Raw genomic sequence first — 13,720 nt, 5'->3', positions numbered from 1 at the left:
GTTTATTAAGATATGGTACTTTTAATAAAACCAACTAAAATCTATGATCATTTTTTCAAAATCATTTTCTAAATTCCCATTTATATTCATAGGTTCTTTTTTTCCAGTCTTGATAAAGAATGTACTTAATTTCAGTCTAAAAACAAACCAACCAATCACCCAACCAAAGAAATGACCCACTCTGCAAACATAATCAAAAGCAAAGCAATTAAACTTTGTAAGTAGTCACTTTTGAAAATTGATGCAAATGGCATGAATGAAATTTCCTATATATATTTTTTGTATAAATAAATTTATGTTATATATACTTAAATATCATATATATGTACATATGTATACATATATGTGTATATATCTTGCTGGTGTTAACACAAAGGACAAAAGATCAATGCCTAGATTATTAACATCATTAATATTAATGGATCATCTATTTCTTTAATGTTTAAGTATCAGCCATATGATTCAGGATTCAAAGTGAATTTTTACTAAATGCTATCATTGGAGGTAGAGCCTCCAATGCACAGGTTGTATTCCTTTGAAATATCGCAAGAGAAATTCTGTGGTAGCACATACTTCCTTTAAAAGTACAAACAAGAAACACACAATGAACACTGAGCATGTGGCATAAATTTTAACAGAGTTACACATTCAGACAACAAAATTTCAGAAATGCCTATAAAATTTCACATTCAGCTTAATACAATTATTTTCAGAAACTCACGATTCTTCCCAGATACTACGAGAAACCAAAATGTACAAATTGAGGTTAGCCTCTAAAACTATTGTGATGGTTAATTTTATGTGTGATAGTGAATTCTGTGCATCAGTTTGAGCAGACCTTGGTTTCCAGTTGTTTGGTCAAACAAGTCTAGACATTGATGTGAAAAAACTTATTAGATGTGATTACATTGATGACCAGTAGACTGAGTAAAGCAGTTTACCCTCTGTAATGTGGCTAGGCTCATTCTATCAGTCAGCCTTCTGAACAAAGAATGAGAATTTCTAAGGAAAAAGCAATTTGCATGGTAGAGTGCTTGCCTATCATGCCAGGATGCCCTGGGTTCACTTCTTAACATTGTAAAAAACAAAGCATGTATCTTAGGAAAAAGCAATCTGTATCAAAACTTCAACCTAGAAGCATGACACATTTCCCATCTGCTGGCCTACACTGCAGAGTTCAGATTCAAGCCCGTAATATTAATTCTTACTTGGCCTGGACTATGGATTCTAGACTTCCCACCCTTTGTGATCGTTTGAGCTCATCTCTTTCCTCTCTCTCTCTCTCCCTGTAGATAGATAGATAGATAGATAGATAGATAGATAGATACATACATACATACATACATACATACATAGATACATATTCTATTGGTTCTATTTCTCAGGAGAACTCTAATACAGCTATTATTCTTCGAACGCCTTTCAAATAAGACATTGCCTTGATTATTTCTGAAATAAGATCATTTTATGTTCTCATTTTGAGGATCTTTCAATGCTTTTATTTAAATTTATCTGAAATATTTAATTCTTTTAAACCCAAATTGATGATGAAAACTTTAAAATCTCAGAAGGATTTATTCCTTCTACTTAATATTCATCTTTCCTGGGTTTCCTTCTCCACCTCCAGCCAGCCCCCACCACTTTCCTATTCAGTCCACAAATCATCTCCAACATAAACTTCATTTTTCTGAAATACAAGATCAGTGAAGAGTTTCAGTCTTTCTAACTTATTTGTTTTAAACATCTCTTTCAGTGACCTTCACCACTGGGTTCTGGTTTGTAAGTGTTCCCATTGGTGACTATTTTCTCTTATGCTAACAATTTATGTTTAGCCAATAGTTTTTAAAAATGTGCACTGGAATAGTTGTTGAAATAAAAAATAAAATAAATAAATAAATAGTTGTTGAAATAAAAAATAAAAAAGCTCAAAAACTCTGGATCAAGAATCATAAAGTTATATTAAAACTTGCTTTAACCACCTTAAAACAAGATCTTTTAATAGTGTTTAGGACAAAGTTGTGCTTTTATTTTCTTCTTTAGGCTTACAATAACTATTTCTAACTAAAACTTTACCACATAATTAAAAGTAACAAGTTAATTAAAAGCAAAGCAATTCATGGCTAACAGGCCCAGGTTCCTTTCTAAGATGATAAACATATTTCAAAATACATATATATGAAACTTTTTCAGATCAAAGATAACAAATCATTAACTAGAAAACTCCTTCTGTTGTTGCTTACAAGGTGTTTACCCCTTATACAATTTATGACTCAGGCTATCTTCTTAAATAATGTTACCCAAACATACGTTACTTGAAATCAGTGGTACTGCTATTCAAAAATTTTCCTTTCTTGGGAATTAACTGTGTCCTCTATCATCTGACTGAACCAACTAAAGTCATTTCTCTTAAAGACATCAAAAGCTCAAGGGAAAAAAAAAAGTTTTCTCCCTAGGGCTGGGGGAGGACTTTTACTTTGCACTTTAAAATGTTTGCTCTGTTCCAAGAAGATATTAGGATCAGTTGACTGACAACAGGAAAAATTTTCCTGGCAGAGAAGGAAGCCAGAGGAGATTCGTATGCAGACAAAATTTTAACTATCAGGCTGTTTGTATCCCCCATGTCTGTTCTAATATGCCAAGTTGGGATAAATCAAATGGGCTCTAAAAATGGTAGATAAAAAAGTGACTTTACAATAATTCTGTAGTTTTACAGAATATCCAACTTAAGTGTATCTTTTTTCCCCCTAGTATTATTTATTACTGGGCGAAGCTAAACAGCTATTTCAATAGATGCACTACTAAGAAAAAAATAAACAACAAAACAAAATAAAAAATAAATTCTTGAAAATTCTGTATTCTGCATTTTAGAAGTGTTTAAGGATCTGATAGTTTTGTTGAAATGCTAGTGTGGATCTAGAGGGTAGGACCCAGACATGTACCTGAAATCTGTCTTAAATAAAGAGGGAAACCAGGTCAGATGACGCAGTGCAGTGCTGGGTGGATATGTCCACTTTGCAGCTGGTGGTCTCTCCACAGGAAACTTTGGGACTGAAGTGTCCTGGCTTACGATGGGGCAACATGTCTCTACAGCTTGCCTGTATTTGCTTTCAGATCCTTAGTGCTGGTAATTTCGTAAGCATGTAGAAATTGAACTCTAGGCATAAGGCTGAAGGTTGAATGCAGAAGGCTGATTAGAACAGAAATTTCCTTAGGATTCTTTTAATTTTAATTGAATCATTTTCTTATTTTGGGGGTCATTCTCCCTAAAACATTACTTTCTGTTATATCCAGATTTATTTTATAAAGAAACTCTTTTGTTAGATACTTTTCAACTTGCCCTAGGAATTAAATAGTCCCCCTTTTCTTCTCTCAAAAATTCAAGTTGATTTACCCCAAACCATTGATGATAAATAGGATTTTTCACAACTGTTTATCAACTAAGTAGAACATACTAATAAACCAAGCGCTTTAGGAACTGATTTATTGACTCTGTTAGAAACGAACTAAAATGATTTACATTTTAAAAAAGTACCAAAGAAATATTTTCCTATAACCATTATGTATGTGTGTGTAAAAAAAATATATATTTACACACACATATATATCTGTGTATATGTACATATGTGTGTATACATATATATATATGTATGTATGTATATAGTTTTCAGTGATTTTAATTTTAGTTTGTCTTTTCCATTTTTTTCTTTTCTGGGTACAAACTTTGAATTCTAAGGATTCTGAGACCATGACTTAAATTGATATTTAACTATAGGGAAATAGTGCTAACTTTTTGATTAATTATTTCTTCATCTCCTTTCTTCTCTAGTTTATTCATTAAAATAATTATTCTGTTTTTTTCTGCAATACGTTCTTTCTGCAACACATAGCATGTATAAAGAAGAAAACCAAGATCATCTGTGATTTTACTATTTAGAAACAAATTCCTTTAACATTTTGGAGAATTTCACTTCAGTCTTCTGTGTGCATGCATGCATTTCCAGCGACTCATTTTAGATTTCAGAGCATAGAGGTGCGATCTTTTATGTTTGGCACTCACAATGTGTTTTGTTTTTTGCTTTTAGTATCTTTTAACTCAACTTCCTCTATATGTAAAATACACTGCCTGGAATTCAGAAAGACCAACAACTGATAGCTACTGTCCATTAGAAGGGTCAGATAGTGGAGATGCTGCCAGGGAGTTAGTTAGCTGATAAGAGTCTGAGCTGTTCCTGGGGAACCAGGCCTAGTGGCATTCCTTACGCTGCACCCTCCTTTTGAAGGCTCAGAATGCACTTGCTCAAAAAACAAGTGTTTTCTGTTTCTGTCTGAGTGTGGCAGATCGCTTCAGTTTGTCAAAATTCTTCTGCCATTTCTCCCTTTGCTAAAACCCAGACCAGAGCACTTACTGAACAATTATTAATTATTGGCTTCACTGAATGCATAGTCAAAACAATAGCTTCAAGTTCAAAAGTAGTGACCTTAACAAGAAATCAAAGACCAATTTTATTTGTGCACTATGAAAGGGATGGCTGAAGATATTCCTATGTACATATTCATCCATTGCTCTCTATCCACCTTTTTATATTTTGAGGCACAAAAGATGCATGTCTTTTAAGTAACTTCATTTTTAAAAAAACAAGGAATGATTAAAAAACAAATTATGAGCCATTTAAATTCTTTTTGCAATAGCATGTGTGTCAATTTTCAAAAAAAGCTTACCCAAATTAAAAAAGCTAAGCCCTAAAACATTGAAAGTTTACCACCAATATATACATAAAGGTCAGACAAAAGTAATTTTAAAAAATAGTTTTGTGCGTATGCATATGTGTACAAATGAGTGTATTTAAATGTGCATGGGTACTTTATTAAAATATGTAATAATGCTCAATTTGCACATTTAAAGCTATATTTGTTCCAAAAATGTAGTATCAAAACCTAATTCTTAACACTATTTATTTACTTCAATATTATGAGTGACTCATGTTTATAGTAATACTTTCTTCACTTCTAATTTCTCTTCATTTTCTCTTTCTCCCAATCCTTCTTGTATACTCTCATATTTATACTCATATTCATATTATGGGGAGTGGGAGAAGAAAATTGATATTTGGTTTGTGATTATTTCAGCATGATCTCTTATGGTTATCTCTTTTTAACATTCTTTGCCATGTGTATTTTCTGTTCTGACCCTTCTCTTTCCCTTTTCTTCTCCTAGAATAATCATGTTGATCTGCCATATTGTAGACATGCCATTACTGGTGCTACTAATGGTGAACTTGAACAACTTCATATTTGTTATGATTGTGTCTTGGCACTGACTTGGCCTATACATTAGTGGTATATGGAGCCTGTTATAGTCAGGTTTTCATTGTTGAGACCAAAATACCTGACAAGAACAACTTAAGGGAGAAAATGCTTATTTGGGTTCATGGTTTACAAGTCTCAGTCCATAGACACCCAATTCCTTTGCTCTGAGCCCAGGATGAGGCGGCATATTTTTGGTGGAAGGGTGTGGCAGAGGAATGCTATTATATTCATGATAGCCAGAAAGCAGAGAGAAGGAAGGGAAAGTGTCAGGGAAGATGAATATTTTCAGGGAAGTTGCCTTGTCACCCACCTCCTTCAGCCACATCCCATCTGCCTATACTACTCTGGACTACTACCCAGTTTGTCCATCAAACTAAGATGGACTGATAGGTTACAACCCTCATAATCTAATCATTTTGTTTGCATTAACACAGGAACTTTGGGGAAACACCTCATGTTCAAAGCAAAACAGAGACTTTAGATGGTTAGGCTCTATTGTCAAAATGATATTCATTTGGTAAATATTGCCCACCATTACCTTGTCATCCATCATGTCACCAAGCAACTAATCAGGTTGTCCTAATGTTCTACTATTAACGTAGCCTGTTCATAGATGTTTGGGGGCCGGTGTAATAAAGTCTAGGGAAATCAAAATAGGGATGAAACTCCTTGATTTTTTTCTTTCTGGAGGAAAATACTGGTTGATATATATATGTTTGTGTGTGTGTGTGTGTGTGTGTGTGTGTGTGTGTGTGACATTTATGGAATAAATCAGCTCTGAAGTGCTACATAGAGGTCATATAACCATCAAAAAGCATCTATATAGTACTTTCTATATGACAAGCATTTGATCTAAATGCTTGATATACATTAAACCGTTTATTACTCTAACAATCCTATGAACAGTTACTGTATTATTTCTGTTTAACAAATGAGGAGATTGAAGAGCAATGTCCAAAGTCACACAGCTCCTAAGTAATAAAGTTAGGACCTAAAACCAGGCAGCTTACCTCTAGTGAGCCCTTCTCTTAGCCACAATGCTATCCAACTTTATTATATTATCAATCTATATTTGATCTGTATACCCACACACACACAGAGAACATTATCCTATGCACATGGAATGTAAAAAACAGTATGAGACAGTTTCTGCTTCCAGGGGTCTTCAATCAAGTTAGAAAGACAGAGTAAGCAATATAAAATTATAAAACATACTAGGCAGCAGACGCTGTGATAAAAGAGTCATACAGGCAAGTTCTCTAGGAATTTTAAGGTGGCCAGGTCACTAATAGCAGAGGAAATTTGGAAAGACTTCATATATCTGGATTTTTGAGACATTTGGACCAAAGATCAAGATGCCTTTTATGCTCTGTAAGACAGTCATCTAAAATATGGATAGCTTAAAAATGCATCTCAAACTCACTAAGACAGATGGTCTGAAATAATTTGAATCATGTGTGGGTAGAGCGAGTACTTGATTAAACCCCAGCAGGTGAGTGAGAATCACTAATATAAAACAAAGGAATTTAAAACACCATTATTGTGCCATTAATATAGAAGAATTAGAGTGATCGGATAATTCAGAAGATGCTGTCTTGATGCCTTTAAAAGTGGGACATGCAACGCCTTGGGCTGCAGACAATTAGTCCTGCGTGTCACAGAAGCTTGGGAGTGACAACACCCTCTGACAGCTCTGAACGATGAACCAGTGCCCAGGAGAACAGCAATGGGAAACTGACTTGATTTGATACTCTTTTTGTTTAAAGCAACCAACATTTCAGTGAAATACTGTACTCCAGGGTTATATTTATCTACTCTTACTGTAATGCAATTGTTTCAGAAGAAATAATGGCTAAGTTAAATAACAAGACCAATGGCACCTCAGGACAAATAAGAATATAGGAAAATTTAAATTGTTAAAAACCCTGTATATCTATTCCTGCCATCTCTTTTAAGTTAATAATGGTTTTTCTTTCATTTTACATCATATATACTGTAAGACTATACCTCCCAATTTTAACCAATTATAGTTTATTCTTTAAATGCAATAATTTTAGGGAATATCATTTTCTTAACAATGTCTTTTGTAGAGTGTTTTAAATTTACATATAAATTGAATATATACATTATATCAATGGATCCTAATAATACGGTATTATTATTTTCTCCTCAGCATTTCTATCCTTTACTCAGTTTTTCAAAATTAGAGATCTTGGAATCATCTTGCTTCTTTTCTCTTCCTTCTCACCTCATACCTAATCAACATTAGATCTTGATTATCCTTCTTAAACAAATTATAAATGTGTACAATTCATAAGGGTTAATTATGTCTATGGTCCCAGGGCATACATATATGTTCCTGCTGAGACCAGAACCCAGGTCTTCTGATTCCTCTCTCTGATCTATACTTGCAGATTAGGGGTTTCTTTTAATTCTGATCTATTCTCAATAAGTAGTTAAGTAATAAAACCAAACACAAGTTCCTTGCAAACAGGAAAAAGAAATATCAAATAGTATTAATGTACACAAAACACTATTAATAGCACTTGCAACATCCAACTTCGAATTTGCCATTCTTATGAAGAATTTCTATGAATATCCCAGGTCGGTTTCTCCAACTGTGCCAAGGATCTGGACTGTTTCTGCTTCCTTAGGAGTCTTGCTTCAGCAATCCTTCCTTCTCCCTCTCCCCCTCTTTGCTTTCTTTTCAGTTTATAGTCTGAGGCTTCTTCCAATTTAAGAAATAACAAAACAAACACATCCAACAACAACAAAAAACCTAAACTAAGAAAATGTTCTGGTTTCTCTTCCTTACTACCATTGTGTCTCTTTGGTTAAACAGATGGAGAGCTGGCTACCACCTGGGCTCTCCTCACTGCTGGGACCACTAGGCCCTCCTCGGTATCCAGTAGCTTTTATCCTGGTTATCGCCATGACTACATTTTGCCAAATCCAGGGGATACTTTTCTATGATTTTTCTGGTCCTTTCGTAGAATGTGACACAACTGACTATTCTTTTACTTAATGAGCTTTCTATGAGTCAGGCATTGTGCTAAGACACAATGTTGGGGGGAAAAACAAGAAATAGGCTTCAGTAACAACATGCTTTCCTGACTTTCTTTCTATCCCTTGGCCTTTCATTACCTTTCTCCTTGCAGGCTCCTCTTCTGCTTACCCCCTCACAGTAAATGTTGGCATGGCTTCCTGGTGGTCTCACTCACATGACTAAACATCTCCATGTGTACTGAATAGGGGAAGATTCACCCCCATCTCCTTCCAACGGGGACTGACCCAGCGTGGTGAGTGAGTGAACACAGAACCTCTGCTCTCAGTCCTGCAGGGCTGCTTTCTGCTGAGCTGCCTTGGTGAGGCCAAGTCTTCTTTGTAGGATGAAATCCAATGATTAGAGAAGGGAAGTGAAAGATGTGGTTGCTTGGGCTTAGGGAGAAAGTGTGCAAGATGAATCTGGAAACCTTGACTCACAAGAAGGGCAAAAAAAAAAAAAAAGTAACAAAAAGGTAAAATAATTAGGAATAAACTTTACAAAAAATGTGAGAGACCCATATAAAGACACATTCCTTTTATACATAAAAGTAAACTTGGAACAATAGTAATGATACACCATGTAACTAGACAGATGCTTAAGAACACAAAAATGTTTGTAAATGTAAGAACACACCTACTTACCCCCCAAATACCACCTAGTTTTATTGTCATCCCTGCCCTTCCTTCACACTATGCAAACTGACGCTGAAGTTCATTTGGGAATACAAATAAGCAAGGGTCACCAGAGGAAGATTTGTGAGAGGGAGGCCATACCTAAAAACTAAAGTTTTGAGGGTTATATCATTCTGGCATATGAAAAAGACTCAATATACCTAGGGATTCAATATATGATTAAGGTGACGTCTCAAATCATTGAGGGAGAAATAGAAGACTTAATCAATGATAGTGAGATCATGTACAACAAATGTGGAGAAATATAAAGTTGGATATTTTAGCCCACTTTTCTCAATAAAACACCAAATAGTTCAAATGTTTGACAGTAAAATATGGTATTGTATCCAAAATATTATTAGCAAGACCAATTTTCCCTATGCTTTCTCCTAGGCATTATATGGCTTCAATCTTGCATTTAAGTCTTTAATCCATATTGAGGTAGTTTTTGTATGTTGTGTAAGAGATAGTGCCAACTACATTTTTTTATATATGGATATACAACTTTTCCAACACAATTGTAGAGACGTATTTTTCCCTTTGTGTATTATTAGTGGCCTTGTCAAAAAGCAGTTGATTATAAATGTGTGGGTTTCTTTCTGGGCTCTATTCTGTTCCATTGGTCTTTGTGTTTGTTTTCATGCTGTTTTGACTACAGCTTTATGATATAGTTTGAAATGAGGGAGTGAGGTTCTTCTATCTTTGTTCTTCTTTCTCAAGATTGCTTTGCTTATTTAAGGTGTTTTGTGGTTCTGATCAAATTTTTGGACTTTTTAAATTTCAGTGAAAGACGCAATTAAAATTTTGATAGGGATCACGTCAACTCTAGATTACAATGAATATTATGGACATTTTAACTATATTAATTCTTCTGATCTATTTATATGGGATGCATTTGCATTATTTGTGTCTCTTTAATTTTTTATTTTTTTTTTCCATACTGGGAATTGAACCCAGGGAGCGTGTAACCATTGAGCCACATCCGCAGCCCTTTTTATTTTTCATTTTTGAGACAGGGTCTCACTAAGTTACTTAGGGCCTCACTAAGTTGCTGAGGCTGGCTTTGAACTTGCAGTCCCCCTGACTCAGCCTCCTGACCTGCTGGGATTACAGGTGTGTGACACCACGCCTGGCAATTTTTCTATTCTTTTATCAATGTCTCAACAATAATTTTTGGGACATGACACTAAAAGCACAAGCCATACACATACGAAAACAAACAAGTGGGACTATATCCACCTATAAAGCCTCTTACAGTAAAGGAAACAATCAACAAAATGAAAAGGCAATCTATGGAATGGGAGAAAATATTTGTGAACTATATATATCTAATAATGGCTTAATATCCAAAATATACAAGGAACTTTTACAATTTAACAGGAAAAAGAGCAAATAGCACAATAAAAAATGGTCAAAGGATCCCAATAGACATATCTTAAAGGAATATATGTATATAAATGGCTAAGAGGTATATAAGAAGGTGCTTAACAGCGTTAATAATTGAAAAATACAGGTCAAAAACAGTGAAATTATCACTTCACACCAAGCTATTTTCAAAAAGATGAGAAAGAGGTGGCTATTATTAAGATGTAAGGTTACTATGAAAACAGCAAGAAACCAAGTATGGTGGCACACACCTATAATCCCAGTGACTCAGGAGTCTAAGTCAGGAGAATTTCAAGTTCAAGGCCAGTGTGGGCAACTTAGAGATCCTGTCTCAAAATAAAAAATAAAAAGGGCTGGGCAGGTATCCCAGTGGTAAAGTGCCCTGGGTTCAATTCCCAGTAACACACAAACAGACACACAAACACACGAGACAAGAGGTAAGTGTTGGCAAGGATGTGAAGAGAAACAACTCTGGATATTGTTGGCAGTACAGGCATTGTGGGGAACAGTATGGAGGTAGTTCTACAAATAGAACTACCATATGATCCAGTAATCTCACTTTTGGGTAAATGAAATCAATATCTCAATGAGATATCTATATAGCAATAGCCAAAATGTGGAAACATCCTAAGTATTCATTAACAGAGGAACAGATAAAGAAAGTATGGTACATACTGTATATGCAATGGAATATTATTCAGTCATAAAAATGGGAAAAAATCTTCCATTTATTACAATGTGGATGAACCTGGAGGATATTATAGTAAGTAAAACAAGCAGGACACAAAGAAAATACCATTTGATTTCACTTATATTTGAAATCTAAAAAAGTAAGACTCATAGAAGCAGAGTAGAATGATGACTTCTGGGGTCTGGAGGTGGGGAAATTGGGAAATATCAAAGAATGCAGAGTTTAAATGATAAGATGAATAAGTTCTGGGTATCTCATATTCATACTTGAAATTTGATTCAAGCAGATTTTAAGTGTCCTCACCACCCCTAACATGCAAGTGGTAACCATGGGTAGTAATGGATATGATCATTAATTTGGCTATAATCAATATACAATATACACAGATATCAAATCATCACACTGTATACCTCAGAAATATGTAGTTTTCAATGAAATATTTTAAATTTTTTAAAAAGGCAAAAATGGTAAAAAAATAACCTTAAAAGTTCTCAAAGTAAACTCAGCCAAACTCCTTTATAAGAGTAAAGTGTGAATATTACAAATGGTGATAATGTTCATATCTAGCACTTCTGTTGCATATACTGTGTGCCAGGCACTGATCTAAGAGCTTTGCATATATTTACTTATTTAACCCTCATAATAGCCATATGAAATAGGCACTATCATTGTCACCTTGTGGACATAAAGAGCACAAGGCAGAAGAGTTTATATGTCCTGAAGGAGATAGAAGAGATTTAGAGGCTCAAAATAGGAGTAGCAATCAGATTGGGGAAATTAAAAAATGGTTTAGTGGAGGCATTAGAATCTGAGGGGGTCCAGAAAGATGGAAGCTGAGTGATTATAGTTTGAAAATATTGTTTAAATCCAAATTCAATAAACATGCCCATTGAATTTAAGAACCAAAGACGTAATTCAGGTTTATTAATTTATATTTAAGGTGCCCGAATGATAACTATTTGATTATTTTGGAATGATCAAGTATTATCTAAAGGTCTCAGTTTTATAGGAAAGTTAGGCTGATGTATTTGAGCAGATGAGTTTTACAACAAGTGAACACCTTGAACATCAGGGGGAATGTACATAAGAACAAGCACCACTTTAGTATTCTGCAGTAGACCACAACTAGGGTCAACTGTTCACATGCTATCATTGTCCTGGAGTTGTTTAAAAGAATTATCACTGGAGTTGGGGTCTTCTCAGTGTCAGTACTGAGTGGTGAGTGCAGAAATGCTTTTATTACGTATATCTGTCTATGTTAACTTTGTATGTGGCCCAGATGCTCATTCTGTTCTACATCCCAAGTCTCTCTTTGATCCCAGATACTTGTACTAGCTTTTTTCTGAGGAAAGAAAGGATCCAGTCCACTGGGAGTCTTATAATTTTTAAATTTTATGTCCTCAACAATTTCTCAAAAGTGACAAGCAAATTGGAAATTGGGAAGATTTTTGCAAACAGAGAAAATGTGAATGCTAGTTTCAATTGTGTCTCATGTCTACCTTTATAATCAGAGTACTCTTTCTGAGGTGTCAGAGAGAGAGACTGACAGATCAGTTACAGCTGGAAAATAAAATCAAGAACATATTTCTTATCATATGGTACAATTTAATAACTGCAACAACAAAGGGGGGGCTTGAGAAAGGCAATAGAGAAGTTTCTTTGCCATTTGAACTGGTGGTACACAATGAAAATTTATATGAACCTATTGAAGAATCTCATTTAGATTCCAAATGGTATCTGGCAAGAGTGAAGTACAGAACAACTCCACAGCTGTTATTCATAATAAACACTTAGAAATATAAGAAAACTATTTGGCCAAGGACCATGGGAGTTTTAAACAAATATATGTCTGGAAAGCAGAGCTTGTGCTGTAAATTTTATGCAAGACCCTCAGAAATCTACTTACAGTAAACAGCAGTCAAATTGAGCTGTTATTACCACCTAAATATGCAAGCTTGTGGTAAAGAACACTGACTAGGGCTTTTACTTGGCAATCACTGTATGCATCCAAACTAATAAAAATATAACAGATTTGGATGCTTCTTGAGAGAATTATGACTACATTAAAATGATGATATTGAATATTAAAGTTTCTATTAAGAATCTGAAGTAAAAACAAAGACTTTTTTCAGGTTTACCTTTCTGGCTCCAAAACTATTTTTCTATAAGGTTTTGAAAACATTCAGGTCATGGAGACAAAAGCTGTATCTTCCATAAGTTTATTTTTCCAATTGTCTTGTTTCCCTCCTGCTCTCTGAATCTCTGAATCTCACACACACAAAAGAGGAACAGAAGCAAACATCTAAATATAGCAGGAAAGGAAAAAGTAAAAAATTATAGGTAACTAGATTAAGTTACTCATCTTCATCCCACAGAAGGGGTTTTGCTTTCCTAGTAACCAGCATCTCTAATAATTCATGATATTATTTATTTAGCTCATTCATCTATGTTTTTCTTTTAGCTTAAGTGAAAGCATTGTTTGTAAAATTATGGTCTATAGTATTGCTTTTATATTTACTGTACATTCAAAATACCTGGGGATTCAAACTAAACTGAAGATTCTGATCCAGTTGCTCTGGGATGTGTTCTGAGAATTGTATTTTTAACAAGTTCCTAGGT

Source organism: Sciurus carolinensis, chromosome 2, assembly GCF_902686445.1.
Source record: "Sciurus carolinensis chromosome 2, mSciCar1.2, whole genome shotgun sequence".
Lineage (NCBI taxonomy): Eukaryota > Metazoa > Chordata > Mammalia > Rodentia > Sciuridae > Sciurus > Sciurus carolinensis.
Note: the sequence above shows the minus strand (reverse complement) of the source record.